Here is a 25,991-nt window from a genome sequence, read left to right as displayed (position 1 = left end):
TCTTCCCTCTCGGAGTCAGTGACACAGGTGCGCAGACTGCGTGTGGCTCCCCTATCTTCCCGGCCTGAACGAGCTCTGAGGCACTATTTTTTATTAAACTAAGTAAAGATTTGTTACTTTTCCCGCGCTTGGCCTAAGGCTTCAGCAAATCTAGCCACTCATGCTAAGCAAGTTTTATGTAAGTTGTGCTAAGCAGCCATTTCTAGACAGTTTCAATTCACTATTCTTTAACACTGGGTGTCCCAGTTGCCAGGAAAGAATATGTGGATTAAGGCCAGCTCAGATCCCTTTGAACTTCTGGGGCGACTTTGAGCTTTAAAGATCCAAATGTTGAGACACGTGTAACACCTCCTGGGCAGTCTCTTCATTGGCCAGAGGTTGCAAAGTTCATACCTTTCCACACACAAAACCAACCTGATATGATAAAAACAATTTTCAGGAGCACCAACAAGCCAACACGATTAGTTTAGCCAGCTGCACAGGGAGGGCTCTCTGGCTCTCTAGTGTTACTGGAATAAGCCAGTCTTGTGGCCTTGCACAGGCTGATTCTCAGGAGAACAGTACAACTCCCTCCTCCACAGGCACTCAGCGTGTGAAAGGCTATGCAGCAGTCACAACAGCTTGAGTAGAAGAGGCATCTGGGGGCCTGCTTCAGAATTCAGGCTTGCTGCAGCCCTTTCAGTTCAAAAGTACAGTCTCAAAAAATCACCCTGGAAGTAACTAACTGGAATTCTGACCACCACACTGAGCTCAGCACAAGCACAGCAAACAGTCACTTTCCGTCAGACACACAGACGGGCAGTGACACTGCTGCCCAACCAGCCCCAGATGGATGTTCCAGTGGAAATGAGCAGAGCTTTAGTAATGCTGCACAGCCAACTTCAGCATTGCACAGCAGGGCAATTCACCTCCCTCCACTTTGTTTTTGTTAACTGAGAGTGAAAAGAACATGTTTTCAAGCTTCTGAAATAAGACACAAAATACAATCCATACGAACATAAAAACAAAGTTGTGACTTAGCTATAGTTCAGAGCCTGAAAACTGAGAAGAGGGCTTGGGTGCCTTGTTTCCATGAACCCCCCTCCAGGGCAGGCCCCTCAGGATCAGTGTCAGCATAGCAGCTTACCCCCTGCCTTTCCCCCCCCTCCCACCCCACTGCTCCCCCCACACACACTGTCCCCAGGGAGCCCCAGAGCAAGCCCAAGAGCAGCACACACAGGTGGAGAAATGAGGGGAAATGCCGTGATCCTGCTGCTGAGGGAAGTGCAGGGAGCAGAGACAGCCAGGCCATCAGAAAATCCTTGCCCTTCCACAGCAGTGCCTGTCAGCTCCCCAAGGGAGCCGTCACAGGGCTGTCCCTCTCGGCCCCTGTGTGGGCCCTCGGGGAAGTCCAACACTCCCACCTGCAGCTGATACCTCCAAGTTAAACTTTCCCATGGGACTTTATGCCTCGGTGTGCTCTGCAAACTGCTCTTCCGTTGGAGGAGTTGGAGCAGAAGAGAGCCAGGCTTGAGGACAATGCTTGGTTATTGTGAATCCTAAATTGTGCCTGGATCTGTAGGTGATGGAGGGGCTGGCCTACTTCATTGAATCAGTGTTTTTTCAGCCGGTGGGAAAAGTCACCTAAAGTAGATGGTGAAAAGTCTGGCAATGTGTGCCAAGACTTGATTTCATTTTCAAAGCCAGGAATTCTAACCTTTCTGTTTTAATTTCTCATAAACATCCCCAAACCAATGCCTTTGGGTTGACTGTGTCAGCAGAGGAATTGTAGGCCTATGAGATCAGTAGATGGATCCAAGGATCTGTTCTCCTTGTGTGGAATTATTGCCCCCAGAGAGACTCTGTTAGGTCACCAGCACATGCCGGCAAGCCCCTCTTTCCATAACGTGAATGGGATAGAGCATGAGAAAACCAATAGCACAAGAAATGGTGTTGCGCAGTACAAACTGAAAGTTGGACAGGGGCCAGTGCCTGGAAGGGCCAAAGAGCACACAGGGAGCAAGGCTTGAAAGGAATCATGTTGAGGCTTCACAGTTTTACCACAAGCTTGAGCAGATCTGCATCTCATTGCTGTTCCAAAAGTCTCCGCAATGCTGTCTTGAAGTGTTTTCTTGTCTCCTGCTCACAGGAAATCTTCTTGGCAAGCACCTCCTCTTGAGAGAGGCATCCTCCAGCCAAAAGAACTGCTGTCAACATGGTTGAAAGACAGGGGGAGAAAGCCAAGGGCAAAGAGCCTCATGGCAGATGAGACCCTTGGAGAAATGAATGAGGGTGACCCTGTACTCCTGTGCTTGTTTGAGCGAGATGTTTCCTTTGGCCACAGCATTCATAGCAGCTCTGAGTGCCTTTGATCATGTGTCATGATGACTCCTGCTCCCTGCTGCATGGCCAGCACATAGCATGTCCTTGGGAAACCCTCCTGTTGGGCTCATGTTTCTCCTGCCTCTTCTGGGTTACAGACATTTTTGTTAACTCAATGCAAGTCCAGCTTCTGGTAGATGAAGACCCTTTTCTCATACCCTTTAGATTTAACTAAACAGAATGATTTCTTTTTTTATTTGACAATGGTGTTGGGAGACTATGGACATTTTCTGATGATGAGGAAAGGCGTGAATGGTCTCGCGATGCCTTCTAAACAGGAGAGGTGTTTTTCTGAGTTTTGTCCCACACACTGGGCTGTTTCTGGAGACCAGTGAGCCTTAAGTGAGACAGGACTGAACATGGAGGAATTCTTTCTTTGAATGGAAAGGATGTTGCTTTGCAAGGGAAAGTGAAATTCAAGTTGACCTGCTAGCAAGGATAAAGAGTAGAGCCTATTCTAACAAGTTTGGTTTAATGCTGAAGCCTTTATTCATAGGAAAACTTGTCTTGTGGCTAGCACAAGAGACTGCCAGGGATAGGTGAATGGCAGGAACGCTTTACACCCTTGATTGCCTTCTCCTTCTTTGACACTGGGTCCCCACTGAAAAAACATTTTCCATCCCTAAATATCGAGAGTTGGGAGCACCGAGCAGTGGTAAATGGAATTGCCGGGGGGGGGGGGGGGGGCGGTTATGGTGTGTCTTGGAGCCTGTGCTTGCAGATGACCTGGCTCCTCTCCTTGCTGCATCATGAGAGCCTGGATTTGGTGATGCTAAGCTTTCGTCTGGGCTTTTTCTATAGCCCGGGGTGCTTCAGCTGGGAGTGACCTCTGTCTCTGTTGATGTGAACAGTCAGTTCCCCACGTCATTCTCTTGCAGAACTGCCTTTTGCTGCAGAAGCAGGTGCCCAGCTTATGAGTGCAGGACGGACACCACGCCCCGCTCCGTGCTCACACCACCTGCCCACAGTGTGTATTTTCAGTGTGATCCCAGCCATCCGAGGTAGCTCCTCAAGGAAGGTGGAGAAAGGCAGGAGGAAGGGCATTGCTGAAGCCAGCCCCCCAGCTTTGGGCCCCGGAAATGAAGGCACTAATGGGGAAGTACAGGTACGTGCTACTGATTGAGGTCCTCCTTGTGGCATACGGACTTGTGGAAAAAGTGCACTCCTATGGGCAGTGGGTATAAATGACCCCTTCCTGTGTCTTCATTTGATCATGGATGGACTTTGTCCAGGCCTTGCTTTAAAAGGTGTGAGTTATGCTCTAGTTTTGCAAAGCATTTGTCACTACTGCATTCTCACAAAGCACATCAGAAGCCCCTCTTTGGCCCTGTTTCTACTGGAAATGTACCCGCTGGGCCTTTCTGGGATAGGGGATGAACCAGTGATTGTTCAGCTCGGTGATTCTTTAGGTTGTTGGTCAGATGAAGCAAGTGATTTTCAAACCTGTCGGTATTAGCTTAAGGGCCTAAGAGTGCTGAGAGGAAGGCTCCAGACAAGGGACAGAAGAGAGGGTGAGAAATGACCTTCCGCACTGGAAAGAAATGGATGCATGGAGTTGATGCAGGTCATCACATTGTAGTAGTTTCTTCACCAGTGTAAGGTTCATTCCAAAGGGGATGGGCAGTAAATCCTGGTCAATGTACAATTAGATTGTAACAATTGATAAGACGTAACAGGAGCTGAATAACTCAGATCGCATCCCACAATTTTAGTAAAGTTATAAACACAAATATTTGAGTGATTGCTTGTTTCTATAGCAATGTTATTCATGAATATAAGATTACAAAGCGTTCTTGTACATACACATCCTTTTCCAATATATACAAGTACAGTTTCAGGAGTTTCATCGGGATGTATTTCAAAATGACAAATATTTTGTTCAGTGTCAAGACAAATGTCTTAGGCTTTGATGGTATTGCTTTCACAAATAAGTCCTTGTTGTTCCCGTACAATGTATGCATTAACATCAACAGTTTGCCATTTGTTTCCATTTTGTTGAGCCCACACTCTATGTTCTAACAGAGAGAGTATAGCTCCATTGCTATCTAATCCCAACACAATGATTGGGTATATGGTGTATACTGAAGCATTGCGTATTGTTAAGATCAAAGTTATGGCCTTATTGTTGATGCGGTCATAAGTAAAATTGACTAAATACCACCAAGATTGTAATTCCTTTTCAAATTTAGCTGCATTATCCCAAATTACTTTTCGAATTTCAGTGGGTAAGGTGTTTTCTTCCCCTGCTACTACCATAGTTTGCATCCGCAGTTTAGCCTGAATACAGCTTAGAGCTAGGGAAACATTAATTTGGGTTGCAACAAATGTAGCCACGATCAGTTGGTGATCCCTTTCATTAATTCTTTCCCACTGAGCCAACATATCAGCTATGAGCCATTGGTTAGTTCCTGTAAAGCTGATACATATTCTGTCACTTGTTCATCTCCATCTAATAGACTGTTTTTAGCAGGGACATAAGTCGCTGGTATTGCTAAAAGTCTCCCGAAGAGAATTTCTGCTGGTGTTAGTCCTTTGGGTTGTCACGGAGCATTTTGAATATCCCACAGAGCTAAGTTCAATGCTTCTGGCCATTTTAGACTAGCTCATGTGCATATTCTTGGTATTTTCTTCCTTTTAATGTTCTGTTCATTCTTTCTACCTGTTCTGAGGACTGTGGGTGAGAAGGAGTATGCAGGGTTTTTTTCTATTCCTAGCAATTTATATGGTTGATTGATTAAGTTTGCTGTGAAATGGGTACCCCTGTTTGACCCAATTGATTCTGGAACCCCATATCTGGGTATGATTTCTTTTAGTAAGGTTTTTACTACTCCTCCTGCATCAGCCTTTCTTGTTGGGAAGGCCTCATCCCAGCTTGATAACTGATTTACTATTACTAACAAATGTTTGTACCCATTGACAGATGGCACATCCACGTAATCTATTTGTAGCCTTTGAAAAGGGAAGTAGGTCCACGGTCGTCCCCCTAACTCTGAGCTTGGTTTGCTGCTTGAGAACTTTTGGTAGGTCAGGCAGCTGTTGGTTATTCTTTTTGCAGCCATGTAAATTCTGGGAGCAGCCCGTACTTTCTGTACCTGGTTAGCTACTGCCTCTGCTCCCCCATGAGCTTTATGGTGAAACCACCTAGGTACAGCAATTACATATTTTTTTGGTAGAATGAGTTTTCCCTCAATTGTCCATATTCCATCATCATTCTGTTTTGCTTCCACTGTTCCCATTGTTTCTTCTCTTCTACTGAGCAGTCCTTTTATATATGGTTTGGGGGGGTCTATTAAATTTGGCCATTTGTTCTGGTTCATTATTGGAATTGCAACCACACATTTTCTCAAAAGTTGTTGGGCTGCAGCCTTCACAGCAGCATCAGCTAAAGGATTTCCTTTACTAATTTCCGTAGTGTCTTTAGTATGGGCTGGGCAGTGTATTACAGCAATTTCTTTAGGCAGTTGGACTGATTCCAGCAAATTGTGTATTTCTTCTCCATTAGCCACTTTCTTTCCCGACGATGTGACAAATCCTTGTTCTTTCCATAACATCCCAGTTGCATGACATACCCCAAAGGCATATTGAGAGCCGGTGTAGATGTTAACACGCTTTCCTTTGCCTAGGTGTGCTGCACGTGTCAAGGTCACTAGTTCTGCTCCTTGTGTACTCATTCACATGGGAAGTGGTTCAGCGTCTATTACTCATTTCTGGCTGACTACAGCATACCCAGTTCGTTGCTGTCCATGCAGGTAGTAGGATGAGCCATCTACAGATAGAACTAGATCCGGGTTGTGTGAAGGAACATCAGTTAAATCATTTCTTGGCTTACTTGAAGTGTGCATTACCTGTTCACATCGGTGGTGTTTTTCTCCATCATCAGGCAGAGGTATTAGGGTTGCTGGATTCAAGATATTGCATCTTTTTAAGGCAACATTATCTGCAATTAGGAGGATCGGTTCGTACCTATGTGCCTGTTGTGGCGATGATGCTTGGGTTGCATATCGCTTTAGCAGTATCTCCACTTCGTGCTGGACATAAACTGTTAAGGGTGTCCCAGAACGAAAGGGCGCCTTCTCTCTACTATTGCCGCTGCGGCTGCTGCTAAGGAAGTTATTGAACTGAAACTGTCTAGAGGTAGCCGCTTAGTGCAACTTTTATAAAACTTACTTAGTATGAGTAGCTAAACTTGCTGAGGCCTTAGGCCACGCTCAGCTAACATGAGGAACTTTCACCTAGTTAAGTAAGAAAGGGCCTCAGAGCTGGTTCAAGCTGGGAAGATAAGGGAGTCACAAGCAGTCTGCATTCCTGTGTCTCACACTCCGAAAGGGAGGATGTCAAGACTTTGAAATAAGGCCTGTGCAGGTCATCAGGACCTTGAGGGACAAAGCCTCCTCTCACTGCTGGGGCAATGTTAATTGTTATGGTCTGGAATTACCACCTCCTTGTCAGGACCTTGAGAGACAATGGCAGGACCCAACAAGGAACAAAGGCACATCCGTCAGCAGAAACTGCAACAGTAAAGATAAGGAAAGAAACAGCCTGGCTAGGGACAACGATGAGACCAAATAAGGAGCAGTGAGGCCTTGGAACAGGTCAGCACAGGGTCCATGTGGTGCTGGGGATCCCCATGAGCAGAAAGTGCAATGTGTCCTGGGAAGAAAGGGTTTCTGGTAGGGATTAAATGGAACTGTCAGGCAGCAGGGCTGCCCACTCTGCTTCATTGCAGAGCATCACAGGGTTGTGCTCGCAGATCTGCCCCACTCCTGCTCCAGGCAATGGGACCAGGATCCCTTTCCTGGTGTATCTGAATGAGAGGCCCCCAACCTGGGCACAGTGGGTCCCACCATGCCACTAGCCTCATGGGGCTCAGACCTAGTGTCTGCACCGACAACTAGAAGCCCATGCCAGTGTATTTAGGGCACAAAACGCTCCCCAGTGCTCAAAGCACCTTGGCAGCTGGCCCCAACCAGTGGGACAGGACAGGCAGGGATGGGGCTGTGCCTGTTTGAGTTTCCCAGGAAGGATCCTGTGCTAGGGGATCCTGCACAGGGTCAGGGAGGGATTTGAGCATCCCTAGCTAGTGATGCTCAAGACCTTGCTCACCCAGAAACAGTACTGGACAGAGCATGGCTTAGTATGCAGCAGGTGCAGTTTGGATGACTGCAGTACTGGAGGAAACAGGCTAGGAGCTGAGAAAGGAGCTCCCTTCAGCACAACACCCCTGACCCCACCTACATGTGATTGATCCCCAGGGTCTCACAGGGAAGAATGGGCGAAGTGGGATCCTAATGGCACTGCAGTACCTTTGGCTGCAGTGCCCAAGCAGCTGCTCCTGCGAATGTTGCTGGGTGCCAGGCACCAGCAGCAGCCACTGGCAGTGGCCACAGGTGAATCGCTGCCATGCTGACAGCAGGCAGGTGGGACACAGGCTTGTTTCTCATTTGCCGAGAGCAAAGAGAGTGGGTTATAGGGAGCTGGGCTGAATCCGTTGGCCAGGGGTGAGCGTGGCAGTGCGGATGCCAGCTCTCTGCCACCTGCTGGGACACTCCCCACCCTTGGAAAGACTTTTGGCACTGAAAATCTCCAGGGAAAAACCTCCGAACATGGTCTTGAGCCAATGGAAAAGACAAGCTCCACCATTTGACACCCAGAAGAGAGGTGGGATGCCGCTCCTCTGTCCTCACTTCTCTCCTCTAGAAAATGGACTGAGGACAGATGGGAGCTTGCTCAGCAGCAGGGCAATGCTGCCACTTGCTAATCCCTTCCCCAGGACAAGGGCTGGCTTTATCCCTTGCCCTGCAAATGCCTCCTTTCCTTTTCCAGGCTCTGAAGACGGCCAGGAGTGCCACATCGGACACCCATGCAGAGCGGGACATGGTGCGCAGTGACGTTGGTGCCCAGGTATCGCCTAAACACACAGCTGAGGCCAGAGACCATGGCAAGAAGGGTTTTGTCAGGGCTGTGCTGCTGGGCACAGGTCCTGGGCTCCTGGGGGAGCATGGAGTCAGGTTCAGCTCCTGCACCAGAAAATCCTAATCATAGCAACCATGGCCCAGGAAGAGAAGGAGATAATCTCTCTTTATCTCATGGACCTGCCAACCAGCCCTATCCTTTCTCTGCTTCCCCACTGCCTCACCCTGACCCCACCTTTAGACCAGGCTTGAGGCAGGCATGTGGTGCATGCATCCCTTCCAAAGGACAAGCTGCAGCTCAGGGGTCCCTCTGAGGGAAGACTGGGTACAGGTTAAGGCACTCAGCAAGTCTCTGCCCTGAAGCAAAGGTCTTTGCCCCTCTTTCCATTGGATTCTCTCTCCAGTCCCTTTTTCATGAGGAGCTAGCTGTGCCCCCAGCCCTGTGTAGGGCAGAACTGTGTAGGGAGCATGATATGAGGCCAGGTCTGGCAGTGCTGCCTTCCCTGGGCTGCTGCCCAGCTGCTTTCAGAGCAAAGGCCTGCAGGGCCCTCCAGAGCTTTGACTAACCTGGGATCCAGTCTTCCACCAAAAGGAACCTAATGATGACTGGCCCTGGCTTTCTCATGGCAAAGTGTGATAGGGAAAGAGCAGCCGCTTTAGATGTGTGCCAAATACTGCCTTGGCCTGCACTGGGGAAAATGGCTAGAGGGGGCAGAGCAATCCCAGAGGAGGTTTGCCTGCTCTGCTGAGGACCAACAGTGCCTTCTTCTCCACGCCAGAGTGATGAGGGGGGATTCCAGACCCGTGTGTCGCTGGCTCTTCTGCGAGCTGACAAAGCTGCTGAGGTTGGAGGACCACTTTTGTCAGATGCCCACCACGGCTTTCTTCATCGAGGTGGGCCTCATGGCAAGCTATGCCTCTCTGGTTGTGCCTCTAAAAGCTCTGCTCACTGGTGCACCTGACTGTGGGGAGATGTCAGTCAATGGAACTGGGGCAGTACACACACTCTTCTTCGTAGGCCTGACCTTGGCTCATTTCTGCTGGGCTACCACTTGTAAGCACTTGTATTTTGTGCCTCCTTTGTGGCAGCTCTCTATGTTCAATTGCTCCTCCAAGAGATGAGAACAAGAGGCTGCAGAGGGTTCAGAGGACAGAAGGAGGAGGTGAGCAGTCTGTGCAGTGTGCCGTGAGGCACAGCCTGGGAGCAGGGCCGTGGGGGTCTCTCCACAATCTCTGCTGCCTCTCGGCTGAGCTTTGTCAGGGCCTGGTGCCCTTGCCATGAATGGTTGGTGGGATCCAGTGCTGCATGAGGCAGGGAGTCCTGCTGGCTCTGCCAGTCTTTCACTGCTTTGTGCATTTCAGCTGCTGGACTGCCCTGGCTTTGCCCTAACTGAGCACCAAGTGCTGGGGGTGCATGAATCAGGGTTGTCCTGGGTGTGGAAGGATGTCCACTCTTTCCAACAGCCCAGGACAGTGCAGAGCAGACTGACACACTTTGGTTTTGCTGCAACATGCCAATTGGTCTGCTGGACCATGACACACAAGGGAAAGAGAGAGAAAAGCTTTGGCCTCCCCTTTCCTCTCCAGAGACACCCCAGGGCAAGAACATACACCTACTGTCTTCAGGAATTGCATCTCATGTGGAAGTGGAAGGGTGGGGTATGACATGCAGCTGTATTTCTATCACCACTGCCCACCCTGTGCTGTCCCTGAAGCTGAACTTACTTTGTCTGGAGCGCTCTGCACTGAGACTGAGGAAACAGGGGCAGAGCCCAGTGGGAAGGTCCTGCAGTGAGGCCAGACCCTCTTCTAAATGTCCCATCACCTCATGGGGCACAAGGGGATCTTTTACTCTCTGGCCTCCGTCTCAATATTGTTGAGGAGAAAGGAGGTCTTGACAGATTCTGCCTTGAAAATGAACCCCCTCTTCTGCCATCCCCTGCATGAAGAAGGGCACAGGGCTTGCCTGGAGCCAGGTCACTCTGGCTCCAGCAATGAAATCACCTGCCCTGCTTGGAAAGGCCCTCAGCCAGAAGGCTCCTTCCCTCCTGTGCCCAAACACCACAGCATTTGCACACATGGATGATGGTGCTATGGAGCCCAGAGCTCTGCACAGTTGCTGGGGACTCCGACCCCTCTGCAGATGAGGCTGTCCAAGCAATCCTACTATAAAAGACAAATATAAGGACAATTCTTCAATGTGGACCTTGAAAATAACAATACATTATTTACCTAGAGGTTTACACCTTTCAGATGACGGTTTGAATAATGATGATTTCTGTTCTCTGCTCTCCCTGTTCCCCATGGCTGCCACTTAGATTTTCTCCACTGTAAGACCTCAAAGGTCAGGAGCAATCAGCTATTATTCAATGGAGAGCCCTGCAACTCAGAGCCAGGGGCACCAGATCCTTGAGGCCCCCATGCTACCCACTCACGTTCAGTGAGTTCGGTGCCACAAAGCACACACTGCAGTATAAACCAACCATATGATCTGCTCAGGGACACAGAGCAGGGCCAACAGTTCAGTGTGGATTCCCAAGCAGCAATCCCACCACAGGCCCCCAAAGCAGGCTGTAGGCAGAAACAGTGGCTGCTCAGAGCCCAAGGGATGAGTACCGCAGGCTCAGCTAAAGCAAACTAGAGCTCTCCCACCCCTTTGTGTTCATGGCCCTGCACTGCTCAATCCCTGGCTCCACGAGGCTGAGCACCCTGCCCTTTGGGCGGGCAGAGGCCAGCACTCCCAGGGGTGAGCCCACAAGGTGACACACATCCCGCATGTCATCTCTTCCACCTCACTCTTTGCAACAGAGTCCTTCAATCCAAAAATGCCTGCAGACCCTAAGGGGAGCTAAACAATTGCACACACAAATGAAACTCTCCTTCTCCCAAGGCGAGCTGAAAGAGTAACATATCAGTGATTGCTTTGCAGCCTCCTGAAAGCCCGGTGTTATTGCCAAGAGTCCTATTGCACCCTGCTGGGATCAGGCACCTCTGTAGCACCTGGTAAATGAATCTCTCAAAGAACAAGGAGGGGGAGAGACAAGCTGCAGAAGGGGAAAGCATAGCCTGCACCTCAGAGCAGGGTGGAGAGGACCTTGCAGCTCCCATAGGTCCTAGCAGCCCAGGGAAGAGATGAGATGAGACTCGGCTGAAGAGCAGGGTCTTCTTCCTCCCAGGGAATGGTAAAGCTGTCCCATTCCCAAGGGGCTGTTCCTTCAATTTATTGCTATTTCCAGAGACAGAAAGAGAAGGTCCAGAACAGGCCCCCATGTTGCACTGCTCCTGAGGTGGAGCAGGAACTGATGGCAGTGCATGGATTGCTGTGAGCAAAAGAATTGTCTAGCAAGGCATTGGAGACAAGAAGGTGCACCTCCATCAGTTGAATTTCCAAAGGAGGAAAAGGAAGTACAAGGGGCCTTGCATATGGTCCGATATAGAAAAAAATGCCAGCACTAAGAAAGGTAGAGAACAGACTCATGGACATCCATCTTGGGCACTAGTCTTTGCTTCTTTGTGTCAGGAAATTATTCCCAAAAAAAGAAGCAAAAGAAACCCTCCTCACCTGTAGTTCTTCCACCAGACCAAGGGTGCACCCCCAGCACTTGATGCTCAGCATCTCAGCTCAGCAACTACTTTTGCCAAGGTTTCTCGCTCAGGAGAGAAAGAGCTGCTCCTCAGGGCAGCCTCGAGCACAAGCACATGGACAAATTCCGCTGCATGAGGCAGATGAGGTGACTGCTGCCTCCAGGCCCCTCTGCTGTAGTTCTATCTCCCATCAGCAACATCACAGCTATCTCCATCCCGACTTTTTTTTTTTTTCCTTGCTTTTTTTTTTTTTTTGATAAATGGATTTGGTGTGAAGAGAAGAGACCTGGAATTAAAAATCCTCTTTCTTTCCCCTCCACATCCACAGGCCCTGAAAACAGCTGAGCCAATCTAGCTGTTGTGAGCAACCCTCCAGCTCCATCAATTTTCCTTCTAGTGGTTGTTTTGGGTGTGTGTTTTGTTGTTTTCATGGACTCATAGAAGAGTAGAGGTTGAAAGGAATGTATGGGGATTGTCTGGTCCAACTCACCCCGGCTCAAGCAAGGTCAGCCAGAGCAGGTTGCCTAGGACCTGGTCAGTCAGGTTTTGAGCCTTTCCAAGGATGGAGACTCCAGAGCCCCTCTGGGCAGCCTGTTCCAGTGTTCAGCACCCCTGACAATGAAGAAGTGGACAGGCTAAAGTTTGCTTTGCTGTAGCCCAGGAAAGTGATCCTGCTTTTTGGCCTGCAACCACCTCACAGGATTCTGAATTCTACCTTCTTGCAGTCTCTGCAGCCAAGGCTGCCTCCAACTTTCACATCTCCATTCTTCACTGTTTTTAAGTAAGAGGTCCAGCAGAGACACTCTTCTTCTGAGACTCTTCTGAGTCCTTGTCTCTGCTGGACCTCCTATTCAACATCCCAGCAAAATCCCCTTAACCAGCACCTCTGTCTCTCGTATCCCCGGTGTGATTACACACATGTGGTTTAATCCAGCTCTCCTGGATTAAAACAGGCAGGATTAAAATGGGCTCCTGAGGAAGGCAGGCTGGGAGATCAAGGAGGTGGGGGTGTGCTCTGGGCAAAGGGGTGGCTGGAGAGCACAGAGCTTTGCCTTGAAATGGGTTGTGAGCTGGACGAGAGCTTGTAGTAAGGACAAGAGGAAACACCAGTATGGGTGATGCCGTGGTAGGTGTTTGCATAACCACTGCTCTGTGTATTAGTCTGTGGATTTAATCTCACTAATCTTTCCTGTATTTCCCCATGTCCTGATTAAACTGATCATTTCTAAAGTCATGTTTGCATGAGACTATCTGGACCTATGCACGTTCCACAGTTTTCCAGTTTTCCTCCTCCCCTTGCTCTTTATCCATTCAGATACCTCTCAACTCTCTAGTTGCTGCTCTGAGCCTCAGGGAATCTGAAGCTTGCCTCATCTTTCAGGAGTCTCATTGTCTCTTTAGCCAACTCCTCAAATGCGTTTCTATCTAGCTGCCTAAATCATTCCTAGGAAGGTTGTTCCCTGTGGAAAGGGGACCTTACTGGAGGCATCTTGGACTTAATGAATATACAGCTGAGGAGTATTTTTAGCATTTAATTAAAGTCTATCATGTTTTAGTTTTGTTTGTAATTAAGAGAAATCCTGCTGTGACTGCAGGTCGTTCTCTAAGGAAAGCAGTGGGAATTGGTGCTCAGGAGCTGTAACATTCAGCTGCAGACTCCAGTAGGAAACGCTTAGATTTTAACAAGAGTGATGTGGGTCCCCGGTGGCCGAAGAGAGAAATGGCGGGGTTGGGGAGCTGGGGAGGAAGACTGTCTATATAGTTTCTGATGTCAAGGATACTGCTTTTCCTACATGTCCAGACTTCATTGTGATAGAGACCCTCTGTATCAATAGGAATTGGAGAAGGTGGATATCACTTACCCTGTAACCTGAAAAATAAAGAAAACTGAAAAACCATGAACCCAGACATCATCTTTTAATAGATGCTCAGTGGAATCTTCCTCCTTTCATTACACCCCGGAAGTCTCTCCAATATCTCTCCAACACTTGAAGACTTGAAGAAACTTATGGGGAGAGACATGGCTCATGAGGCCTTTTTGCATTTTAAAGACCCCTCTGGTGTACGTGGTGCTCAGTCTCTGAACCACAGACACTAAATGGAGACTAAAACCTGTTCTTGATGGATCCTTGCACACCCTTGGCTTTACCTATTTTCCCAATGCAGACCTGGCTTGTATTTTCTCCCCAGCCCCCAGACAGCCTGTCTGCACTCTCCCGTTCATCCTCTCCCTCCCTGGATGCCTGGCCCTGCTCCTCTGACTGCCCACACTGCATGTTTGCTAAAACACTCCCAGGATCCCTGCTGGACTGCCTCCATTCAGCTATGCTCCCACATAAACCCAAGAGGTACCCTAAGGCAGAATTAGCCCAGGTACTGCTCTAGTGCACGGTGTGTCTGAGATTTTATGTCATTGCCCTCTCCAGTTCTCCCAGTCCTTCCAAATGATCCCTGCTCTTGCCCCCTCTTGCACTCTCAAACTATACCCATTGGCATGCAACACATGTCTTCAAGACAGTGTTACAAATACACAGCAGGGTCAGAGGAAACTGTCTTGCCCTCTTGGGCATATTGGAAAGAAATACTAGTGTTACAAAAAACATAAAATGTCTTGCAATGTCAAAAAACCCCGAGAGACTACGCAGGACCATGAAGAAATCTAGGAATTTGCTTCACACATCCCTAGTCCCAAAGAAACTAAACATCTCCCTGACCACTGCCAGGGATGTCGCAGGCTGCTTGCTGGCAGATTCAAAGAGTGCCACTCAGCAAATTCACACCCAATCCCCAAATGAGAGACACCGGCAGTCCTCTGAGGTGGAGCAGCCTGGTCATGTGGTAAGCATGGACCAGGCAGCACTGCCATGTGCTATGGATAATGGGCTGGAGAGGGCTGTGGGCAAGGAGGTGCAAAGGGCTGAGAGGGTAGATGCAGAGCTGTGGGTTTACACAAGCGCCGGGCAGGGCTGGTGCATCCACATCAGCAGAGTTGCTTTGCCAAGAGCCATGTGGGCATGAGCCCCGTTTTGCCAGCTGCCAGGGGTAGGAGGGATTGCTTGTTGGAGCGTATCACAAGATAACCACAGGCACCGCTTCTGTGCTTACGGCTCCTGCCGGCCCTTTTCAGGAAGGCAGGTACTGGGACGCTGGGCGTGGACGCTCACAGCGAGCTCGCTGGGAAATGTCAGCACTTTCTCTCAAATTATCGCCAGAGGAGGAAGGCAGCTTTTCACTGTCAGCATGGTAGTGAGAGCACTCTGCATGCTACTTCAGACACTTTAGTTAAACTTAAAAACAGAAGCTGCCACCAAGCCCCTGTCTGGTCAGCTGAACACTGCCTGCTCCCTTTGGAGTTGCCTTCAAGGTTCAAACTAAAGGGCATCCAGGAGAGTAAGTAGGAACTAGGCAAACTAAGAGATGGTAAAGGCCACCACTTTCTCTGCCTCTCTTATGATCAGTCCACTGAGCTTTAATTCTAGAGGAGTTTGATAAGGAGGTATTTTAAATTGCCCTGTTAACTTATGAAAATCTCGCCTTCTAAAACCCAAAAGCTAACTTACCCTCATTTTTCCTCTCATTCAGATTGTTATTTAGCTTCGTTTAAAAGGGAACTTATTTAGGGGAGTAGACTATGCTCTTTTGGGGCCCCCTTTTCTTGTTTTTTAACCTCCTCACACCTTAGGTCCTAGGCTGTTCCCTGATGATTAACAATCACAAAGAAGTTTTCAATGCCCAGGTGCCTAGTAAGGCAAGAGAGACAAACATTTTTGAGGACTTGCTTGTAAATCTGGCTATTAACCCTCTGGCATCCAAACAGAAATCAGGTGAAGATATTCTCCAATGGCAAGTTTGCTAACGGCATTTTTAAACAAAAAGAGAAGCACAAAGCCCTGAGAAACCTGTAACAGCACCCATCTCCACATGGGCAAGAGCCCAGGGCAGCATCGTCCACGGCACAGGCTGCAACAGGGGTCTAGTGGGGCCATGGCACCCCCCCGCCACGGGGTCCCTGGCCTCCCCCCATACAGCCATCCCATGGGGAGAGTGGTGGCAGGGCTGAGGCCAGGTGCCATCGGGGAGGGGGGCTCTGCCTGTTTTCAAGGCTGGTCACCATGGGAGCCCCGTCCTGTCCCCAAGAGGATGTGCTGGGTCCCCCCCAGCCCCATGGCACAGCCTGGCCCCAATGCCATTGCCATGGGGCCATTACCCCTGTGGGAACATGGATGCATCTGGCTCCAGGCAGAGTCTCCAGGACCATGTGGGGCAGCAGCAGGATTCCAGCTCTCCCCAGACGGAGCACAGGGTCCCGCCGCCCCTTGGCACTGGCCATAAGAGGGCAAGTCAGGGGGCAGAGGAGGGTGCTGTGGCCCCAGCCAGTAGGACGCACCGGGTGTGCTGGGATGGGATGCAGGCCAGGGCCGTAGGGATGGGCGATGGGGTTAATCCTCCTGGCGTCCCCAGACCCCAGCAGTGGTGGTGGGTGGGACCAAAGAAATAACTTGGATGCTGTTGCCACAACAGCTGTCCCATCCTTGGTCCCCACAGCTCTTCTGACCTGACAGCCACAAACATCCCCTCCCAGTCCTGATCCCCACCCCCATCCCTATTCTGGGAGAGGTCTCAGGAGTTTTTTAGGCTCCTGATCGAGAGGGTCCTCATAGCTTACACATGGCTGATGCTCTCCTTTCAAATCCAAACAGCCCCCTTGGCACTGGGCACTCGGCAAGAGTACCCTTAGGGTGGGGGCTCTCTGGATCAAAAGAGAGAGAGCTTTTCCTTCAATCCTAAAGTCCCTGAAACTGCCAAGACCCCAGCACACAAAGTCTCTGGGCAATGACAAGGCTGCTATGAAGGCGAAAGGCTGCCACCAACCACCGCTAAGAGCCCTGGCTCAGGGTGCAGTCCCCCAGGGCTGGGACACCATGGGGGCTGGAACCCCAGGGACACAGTCCCTCAACTGCGCCAGCTCCATTGGGGTCTGGGGGGCTGCGGAAGGGGCTCCCCTCCCTGGCGGCTGCACACCCAGGGCTGACACCTCCGTTCCTCAAGGGGCTCTGCCCTGCTCCCCTGGATAAGCGCATCCCCTGCCGCATCTCCTGGGGACATGGGCCTGTTTCAGCATCTCCAACACAGCCCTGCTCCTCTCACGAGGACAAACCTTGCTGGGAAACACCAGCTGTGGCAGCTGGGGGCATGGCAGCCTCATCACCCACCATCCTGGTGTGTCCTGCAGGAGACACATCCAACCGCTGTGGGCAGCTCCACATCAACAGACCAAGACCTCCTTCAGACCGGCTCCTTCCTGGCCCAAAGCACCTCTGCCTTGGTGAGTCCCTGCCTGCTGTGGGCTCTGGTTCCCCACCGGTGCGCTGTCACTGATGCTGGCTCACTTGGTTTCCCAGAGACCTTGGCTCATGCCCCTACCCAGAGGCAAAAGCAGACACAGGCTTTTGGCAACCTGTGGTGACAACCAACACATACACGTGTTCCTTGTGAAGTAGGAGAAAAAGCCATCTTGCACCCTTGTTCTTCTATCTTTGCATCCACATAATCACCTCCCTGCCTCAGTTTCCCCATCTTGGTTATAGCCCTGGCCCACCAGTAGCTTGTGGGCTAGGTCGGAGGAGAGCCAAGCTCGAGGCTCTCCAGCAAGCAGGGCTTGAGACAGAAGTGCTGGTCAAAGCCCAGACCAGAGTGGGACTCCTCACAGTATCTCCAGGGAGGATGTACCAGCTGGGTGGTGGTATCAGAAAGGATGGAGACGATGCAGTGTGACAGTATAAAAACAGGCTGGAGAAAGAGGCTCACTCTGGAGCCATCATGGGCAGAAAAGAGCATGCTCTACTCAGGCATGTGTGGGACAAGGGCTATGCTGCCAAGCCTGCGCTGGAGCAGGATGGGGACCCGGACTGGGGTGGGACTGGGATCAAGATTGGGACCAGGATGGAGACTGAGATGAGGTGGTCAGGGCAGCCCAACAGCAGCAGCTGGGGGCAATTCCCCACTGGTGCACCCAGGGAGGATGGGGTGAGGGCAGCCCCTGGGGGCAGGAAAGGTTGCTTGTCTGTTGAGTCCGGGGAGGAGAGCCCAGCTGTGCACAGCACCATATGGGGTGTTCATGCAAAACTGGAAGGTTTGGAAATAGGCGGCTATTCATAAGAAGTCCTGAATTCCCATGAAGGAACCTGTGGGTAGCTCAGCACCTCTGCACTTAAAGTGCAAATTACCTGGGTGCTATGACTGGAACAGAAGAAGGGGCACTGGGAGTGGCTACCTGGCTCCATAGGAAGCTGCTGAGGCTGCCATGGGGCAGCATGCAGGGTGATGGGACCCCTTGTGAGGCACCTTGTAGGGTGACGGGGTGCCAGAGGACATCATGCAGGGCAATGGTGCTATCATGGGGCATCATGCAGGGTGACAGGGCTGCCATGGGGCAGCACATGGGGTGAGAGAGCTGCGTGGTGCCATATGAGGAATGATGGGGTTGCTGGCAGGGCCAGGGCCACCAGCTGCCCCTGGGGCAGCATCTCCTGGAAACCTCGAGTGCAGGGCCCTGCTCAGAGGGAGCCCCATTGCCCCACCTCCCACCTGCCCCTTTGCTCAACGCGAGGAACTGTGTGTCATTCCAGTCCCTGACAGCGAGCAGACAGACATTAAAGCTGACCAGGATAACAGGCCAATGGGGAAACCTGGGGGCACTGCAATGTCATCCACTGAAGTGTTACCTCATCCCATCTGTAAGAAGAGCACACTGGGGCCAGGCACAGCACCAGCATGTCCCACTGTGCTGAGGAAGGGCTGGGGTAGTGGGGAAATGGGCAGCTTTGGGGGCTTGGCATACTCCTGGGGGGAGAATCGGGAGCCTGTGCTACCTAGCCATATGTGGTGGGGGCCATAGTGCTGGGCGCTGCTGAAAAATGGGGGTAACTGGTGCATCTGGACCCACTTCTGAAGCTAAGGGGAGGATTCAGTTGGGATGTTCCAGGGCTGGAGCAAAGGAGCTGGCTAAATCAGCATGTTTTAGGGTAAACACTGCCCAGTGCATTGGGACAGTGAGCAGGTTTATTTCCAGCCTTCCGACGTACCAAGATTTTGGCACAATTCTCTTTCATCTCCAGAAGAGTCATAAAATGGTACTTCTGTCCCACCGGCCTGACAATTTGTAATTTTGCAGACTCTGGAGCCATGCAGGATGTGTCCCCAGTCCACAAAGCCAGCCTGAAGCACGTGAGCTGGGCTGCTCTCCTCCCAGGCAGAGCTTGCCCAGGAATTGTTTTCACAATGACGGTGGCCCTGGCGGGATACCTGGGGGCACCGTGTTGTCACTTTGGGGAGCCTGTCTGTGTAAGAGGAGTGGGCTGGGGCAAGGTGTCAGGACAGTGGGTCCCCCACTGCAACCGAGGAAGGGCTCAGGGAGTGGAGGGAAGGGTGGCACTGGGGGCCCCACAGCCCATGGCGGGGGTCATGGACCTGTGAGTCCCTGCCATACAGGGTGGGAGCCACGGTACTGGGTCTTGCTGGAAGACGGGGGGTTCCTGGTCAGTCTGGACCCACTGATGGAGCTCAGGGGTGAGCCAGATCTGGGTATTCTGAGGATGCTTCTCAACTCTGCTGCTTTGCGATGGTTAGTGGGTTATGGCCAGTGTTCCCCTTGTGCAGAGGTCAATAATTACAATGAAGGGAGTTTCATTTTCTTCTCCCCCACTGGAAAGCAGCACATCCTCATCCCAAGGAAAAAATGTCCTCGTGAAAGTCCCAAGGAAAGCCAGGAGCAGGGGAGGTACCTCCAGATGCCAGGGGGAGGAGGATGTTGTCTGCAGGGTGCTGGTCCCATGCCTTGTCCTCATACAGTGCAGGGGGAGGTAACAGCCTTAGTTTTGATGGGGGCCTGCCAGGGAGAGGCCACGAAGAAGAGGGAGATCAGCATGTGCCCCAGGCCAGCCGCTCTGCCGGCTCCTGCCAGGAGTGCACAGCCCATGCTGGCATGCACAGGCAGCCCTGAGCCACGTGCCTGCACACCCCTGCTGAGTGCTGTCAATGCTGCTCCAGCGACAGCCTCCCATCTGGACACTGTGAGGTTCCAGATCAGAGAGATCACCTAAAGCCTGGAGAAGCTTTCAACCTCGCTGCAGGTAAAGGGGGTTCCCTGTCTCCATCAGGCGGGCGGGTGGGTGGCACTTCAAGGAGGGGACGGGGATGCAGTGAAGCAACCAGGCCCCAGCACCCCAACCCAGCAGGGCAAGCAGGGAGGAGAATGGGAGCACTTTGTGGTGGGACTCACCTCAAAGGACTCAGGGCTCTTGGGGCTATTCACTTCTGCTTATTTCCTCAGGAGTTTTACTCCCTTGAGGTGGCATAGGCATGTTTGCCCTGGAAGCTCACTGCCAATGTCCAAGAGGGCCAAAGGAGGCTCTTTCTGACTCACTATACTGACAATTTCTGCTTTTCCAGACCCTGGAGAGGATCGAAACGCTGATTCCAGGCCCCAAAGCCAGCATCAACAACATAAGCATTGCTCGCAGCCCCCTGCATCCTCAACCTCGTACTGCTCTCTCTCCACATGTAGCTTCACCGGGTTCTGCAGATGGGTTTCTTTGTGCAGGTTTTCTAGCAGAACAGAAAAACAGGCATATTCAAAAGAGTGAGGAAAATCTAGGCTCTGCACATGGTCTCCCCTTCAGACACAGGGCAAGAGCCAACACTACAGCCCGCAGTGGCAGAGTGCTCCGTGCACATAGGGAAGGGCTCTCTTTTGGGGTGATGTGGCCAGACCCTTCCTGATATAGGGGCTAACCCCTTCCCAGGGTCAGGCTGGAAGGGTGCAGCTGGCAGTAGGGCCCTGTTGTGCTGGGTGCTCCCAACTTGAGCAGGAGCAATTCATGCCCCGCACATCCGAGCATTAGAGCAGATACAGGAAGAAGAGGTTTCCTGCTAGTCCCTCCCAAACCACCTCTGTGCCCAGAGAGCTGGGCATCCTGCTGAGCATACCAGGGCCACTCTGTTGGGTGGTCATTGCTGAGACCCCACAGCACAACCAGCATCAGCTGTTCCCATTGGGAGGGGACACACATGCACCCTGAGCAGGATCTGCATGTCCAGAACATACATCCCCTCTGTGAGGCTTGTCCCATCCCCCCAGTGCTGGTGGGAATGCACCAGCACCTTCCCCTCACTCCACTGATGATGCTCCGTGACAATCTGCGCTTCCTGGCTTTGCAGGCCATGCGCAGACAACCTGCCACCACACCAAGAAGACCCCACGGAAGCTCTCCACAAAGCAGAGGCGTGGATGGCCTTCTGCACAGGAGACACCAGAGCCAGGCACAGCGGGTCCTAACACACCGCCAACCTCATGGGGCTCAGCCCTAGTGTCTGCACCAACTCATGGAAGCTCCTGTCAGTGTGTTTGAGGCACAAAATGCTTTGCAGTGACAACAGCATCTTGACAGCTGGCCCCAGCCAGTGGGACAGGATGGGCGGGGATGGAGCTGTGCTTGTTCAAGTTTCCCAGGAAGGATCCTGTGCACTGCTAGGGGATCTTGCACAGGGTCAGGGAAGGCTTTGAGCATCCCTAGCCAAAATCTGGGCTCAGCCCAGACCTTGCTATCCAAGAAACAGCACTGGTCAGAGCATGGCTTAGTATGCAGCAGGTGCAGTTGGATGATTGCAGTACTGGAGAAAACAGGCTGGGGGCCGAGAAAGGGGGTCCCTTCAGCACAACACCCCTGACCCCACCTACATGTGATTGATACCCAGGGCAGACTTGTCCAGAGGGCAGAGCTGGCAGGGAGGGGGCACAGCACAGGCACTTTGGTGTTCTCCACCACTCCAGGGTGGGTCAGAGCGCAGCAGCAGGGCTGTGGCCAGCGTGACCCTCCCCCGTCACAGGCTGGTCTGGGTAGGAGGGGACCACAGCTGCCCGGGCAGGCTGGAGGCAGGTTACACCCAGCTGGCAGGGCTTTCAGGGTGGGCATCTCAGTTCTGGCACCATCCACCCCTTCCCAGCCGTGCCAGACCATCCCCAAAGCCTGCAGCAAGATGTGTCTCAGGGAGCCATGTGGTCATCCCCTTTAACAGGCTCTGCTCCCACGCTCACGCACCTGGATATGGGCCAGAGATGCACAAAGAGTGACAAAATAAAGACATACCCCTGCTCCATCAAAAGGATGATGTCTTTGGGATCCCCAGGAGATGTTTACCAGGCCCAAGAACAGACCCAGAGCTGAATCCCTTGCCTTTAGGAAACATCATGCCTGCTCTGAAGCTCCTTGCAGAGCCCACAGCAGCAGCTGAGGGGCACAGTGTGAGTGTCTGGGTCCATAACCAGAAGGTGATGGATCAAAATGATCTGTTTGCTTCACAGACATCCATGGACAGAGTGTCAAAAACAAAATCTAATTCATTGGAATCTTTTGCTTAGGTAATGCTCATGTGGGGAATCCAAACCTCCTGAACAGCTGAGCTGTCTGCTGTCTGCCTTTCTATGGTAGTCTCCACTACAGGGCTCCTTGCAACAGCATCTTCAGCTGGATTGCATGAGAGTCCCTGAATGGGACTGTTCCAGTGAATCCTTAATATCTAGCTGGCCTGTGGTCCTATGTGACCACTCCAGACCATGCATGATCCATTCCTGTTGATATACAACTAGATTGGGCAAATTTGAATGTCATCCTTGTATTACAGTTATAAGTTCAATTCCAAAGACATTGCCACAGTGCAAAAGAAGTGACATTGTGAACCCAGTGGTGTCCCCCTTTACCTGACTGTCCCTCTCCCTTCCCCCTGAGCTCTCATTTATGCTGGTGGGAGTTTTCTGATGCTCTTGATGACTTCACAAAGCCTCCCTGCTGGCCTATATGCTAATGACCAATCCAGCTGATGTAAGGAATTGACCTCACAGTTGACATCCGAGACATGTGGCTCTAACCTGCCTCTCCCTCTCCTCTCCCCCTGAGCTCTCATCTTCATGGGGAAAGTTTTCTGATCTGCTTCATGATCTCACAGTGCCTGCCTGCCTGCTGCCCAATCAGATTGCTGCAATAGAAGTGACCTCACAAACAAGCTCCCAGCCGTGTCACCTTTACCTGCCTCTGCCTCTCCTCTCTTCAGGAGCTCTCATCTCTCCTGAGAGCTTTCTCTGGCCCTTGATGACCTCACAGTGCCCACCTGCATGCCTGCCTGCTGCTGACCAATCAGGCTGCAGTCATGGAGGTGATCTCACAATCACTGTGTCAGTAGTGTCACTGTTACCTGCCTTTTCTTCATTCCTCCCTCCAGGCTTTCACGTCTACCTCATGGGCTTTGTCATGCCCTTGATGACCTCACATGCCTGCCCACCTGCTGCTGGCTGGTCAGCTGCTGTGAAAGGAGACCTCACAATCAACCCCACCAATGTCACCTTCACCTGTCCCTCCCTCTCACCTCCTCCCAAGCGCTCCTTGCTGCTGGGCAGTCTCTGTGAGGCTGTTGATGACCTCATAATGCCTGCCCACTGCTGGCCAATCAGGTAGGTGTAACGGAAGGAACATCACAACAAACACACCAGCCTTTGAGCTTTCGCCTGCCTCTCCCTCTCCCTCTCTCACCGCCCCAGATGCTGAATTGGCTCCCACTGCCTGCGGTGACACCCATGCCTGCTCGTCTGCTGCTGGCCAGGCACTACTAGGACAGTAGCAATTCACCAGCACATCCCAGCGGTCATCTCCACCTGCCTCCCCTCCACTGAGTTCTCACCCCCTGTGGCTGGGTGCATCTGATGTGCCTGATGCCCTCACAGCACCTGCCCGCCTGCCCAGGGCAATCCTGCTGTTGCAGCTAAAATAACCTCTCAGCCAACATCCAGTCCTGTCGCCTTTATACATGCCACCCCTCCTGTCCCACAGGGTTGTGATCTCTCCTGAGAGGCTTTTTGAGGCACTTGATGACCTCACAGCTCCTGTCTGTTTGCATGCTGTTGGCCAATCAGGTCATTGCCATAGTAGTGACACAAAAATTCATGGCCCAACAGTGTTAGTTTTACTTCCCTCTCCCTCTCCCCTTGTCCAGTGATGGCATTTTGTCTGGACAAGTTTTCTGATCTGCCGGCTGGGCACAGCTGTGTGCTTCCCATCTATTTTGGGATCTTCACCAAGATACAGGTCAATCTTACACATGCACTCACTGGAAAGCCATCAGGGCAGCATGTCCCTCATCTTGAGGGATGTCTGGATTTTACCCAGGCTCACAAGCACCCTCAAAATAGGTCTGACACCTGGACCTGGTCAGAGCTGCTGTCCCAGTATGGCCAGGAAGGATTTCCCAGCCTCCTGGACTGCTGCTGATTTATTTCACCTTCCTGATGGTCCCTCCCTGCTCTCCCCACAGAGGTTCTACAGCAGAGCAGGGATCCTTGGGCAATGGGTGCAGCGGGGTAGTGGGTCTGTAGTGCAGGGCAGTGCTCTGGGCTGGAAACCCAGTGACCTGAGCTCAGGGCTCAGAACAGTTTCTGGAGAGGAGCAATGCCTCCAGTTCCCAGCTTTCACCCCTGTAAGGGGCTGGAGATTCAGGGCAAAAGCACCCTTGGAGATGCTGGAGGTGGAACCCAGGAGCTTCTGCATGCAAAGCAGGCACTCTTCACTGAGCTACATCCCCTTTCAGGTTGCTGAGGGCTGGGATGCTCTCGTCCCATGACGTGCCCATCACAAGCACAGCCCTGTCGTTCCCCCATTGCCCTGAGAGCCTCAGCAGAAAGCAGCATTCAAACCTTCCTCCCAGGTCACACACTGGGATGGGGGAAGCTGGGATTGCCTCTCAGCTGCAACTGGTCCTGGACCAGGGCCACACCACAGATCATTGTCCCTTCAGTGATGATGGGGGCAGGACACTCTCACTGCAGGCGCTGCTCCCACACTGCCTGGGAGGGTCTTAGTCACCTCTGCCATCCTGTGCAGAACTCCTGAGTGCGTCACATCTGTCCCCAACACCAGCAGCAGGAGTGAATGGGGTGAGGGAAACACCCTCCCTGGTGTGAGGTGCCCATAGCTCTGATTGCACTCCAGGGTGTGCAGTGCCGTGGAGGGGCCACAGGAGCAGGCAGAGCTGATCTGGGGAAGGGAGCTGCCCACAGACCCTCAGTCGGGCACAGAGCCTCCCTCTGCACCGCTCTGCCCACCAGCACCTGGCAGTGGGTGAAGGGCAGTGTCCCCTTCCCTGGGGCTGAAATCATGGCTGGGCTCAGGGACACTGCCATTCCTCCAGCACCAGGACTGTCTTGATGCCAGAGCTGCCCCAGAACAGCCTCAGGCAGGGGTCTTTGTGGCACAGCAGGGGAGCATGTTTGGCTGTTAACCGAAAGGTTGGTGGTTTGAGCCTCCCAGGGATGGTGTCCTCTTGGCAGGGTGCCTGGGGGATTGTGTTGCCCAGTACCCTGAGTTTTGCTCAGTCACCATGAGCTAGTGCAGAAAAACGTGTGGTAACCCTGTGGCCCTGGCTCAGGCTGGACAATTGCTCAGGGAAGGACCTGTCTCCTGAACTGGGGCTGCTGTGACAGAAGAGAGGTCATCCCCCATGGGGCTGGTGCCACTGACTTTCCTGTTCACACCTGTTTGTGTGCAGAGATGGGCCTTGCTGAGGGGTGTTATACTGGGAGGGAACAGGGAGGGAGATAACAGTGTTAGGATCAGCACCAATCACCAGGTGCACACTTTACTATGGCCAAAATATAATAAATCTGGGTTTAGTGAAGGCTGTCCATTCTACCCTCTGTCATCCTCCAAAGAAAAGCAAGGGAAACATGAACAGCCACAAATAAATCCCAAGTGCTTTCCCAAAGCATCTCATGGCTGTCTTCACCAGCTCCTTTATGTTCTGGGAACCTCCCTGCACCTCCTCTGCTTGCAGGGAAGGCCTTTTCCGCTCCCAGGAACAGACCTGGGAAACCCACAGGGAAAAAGGCAAGCTCCCCTCCCCACACCAGACGGCAGTGTGCAGGGCTGGTTGATTCAGCGCTGCCTACAAGAACACAGGATGTGTCATTCAGACTGCTCCCTGCTGGTCAGTCTTGATGTTCACTAACAAAAACAGAAGTCCAGAAGCACCTGCAGCAGCTGGATTTGCTTTATCCAAAGTTCAAAAATACAAACTGACAACAACAGC

Source organism: Dromaius novaehollandiae, chromosome 11, assembly GCF_036370855.1.
Source record: "Dromaius novaehollandiae isolate bDroNov1 chromosome 11, bDroNov1.hap1, whole genome shotgun sequence".
Lineage (NCBI taxonomy): Eukaryota > Metazoa > Chordata > Aves > Casuariiformes > Dromaiidae > Dromaius > Dromaius novaehollandiae.
This window is presented reverse-complemented; position numbering follows the sequence as displayed.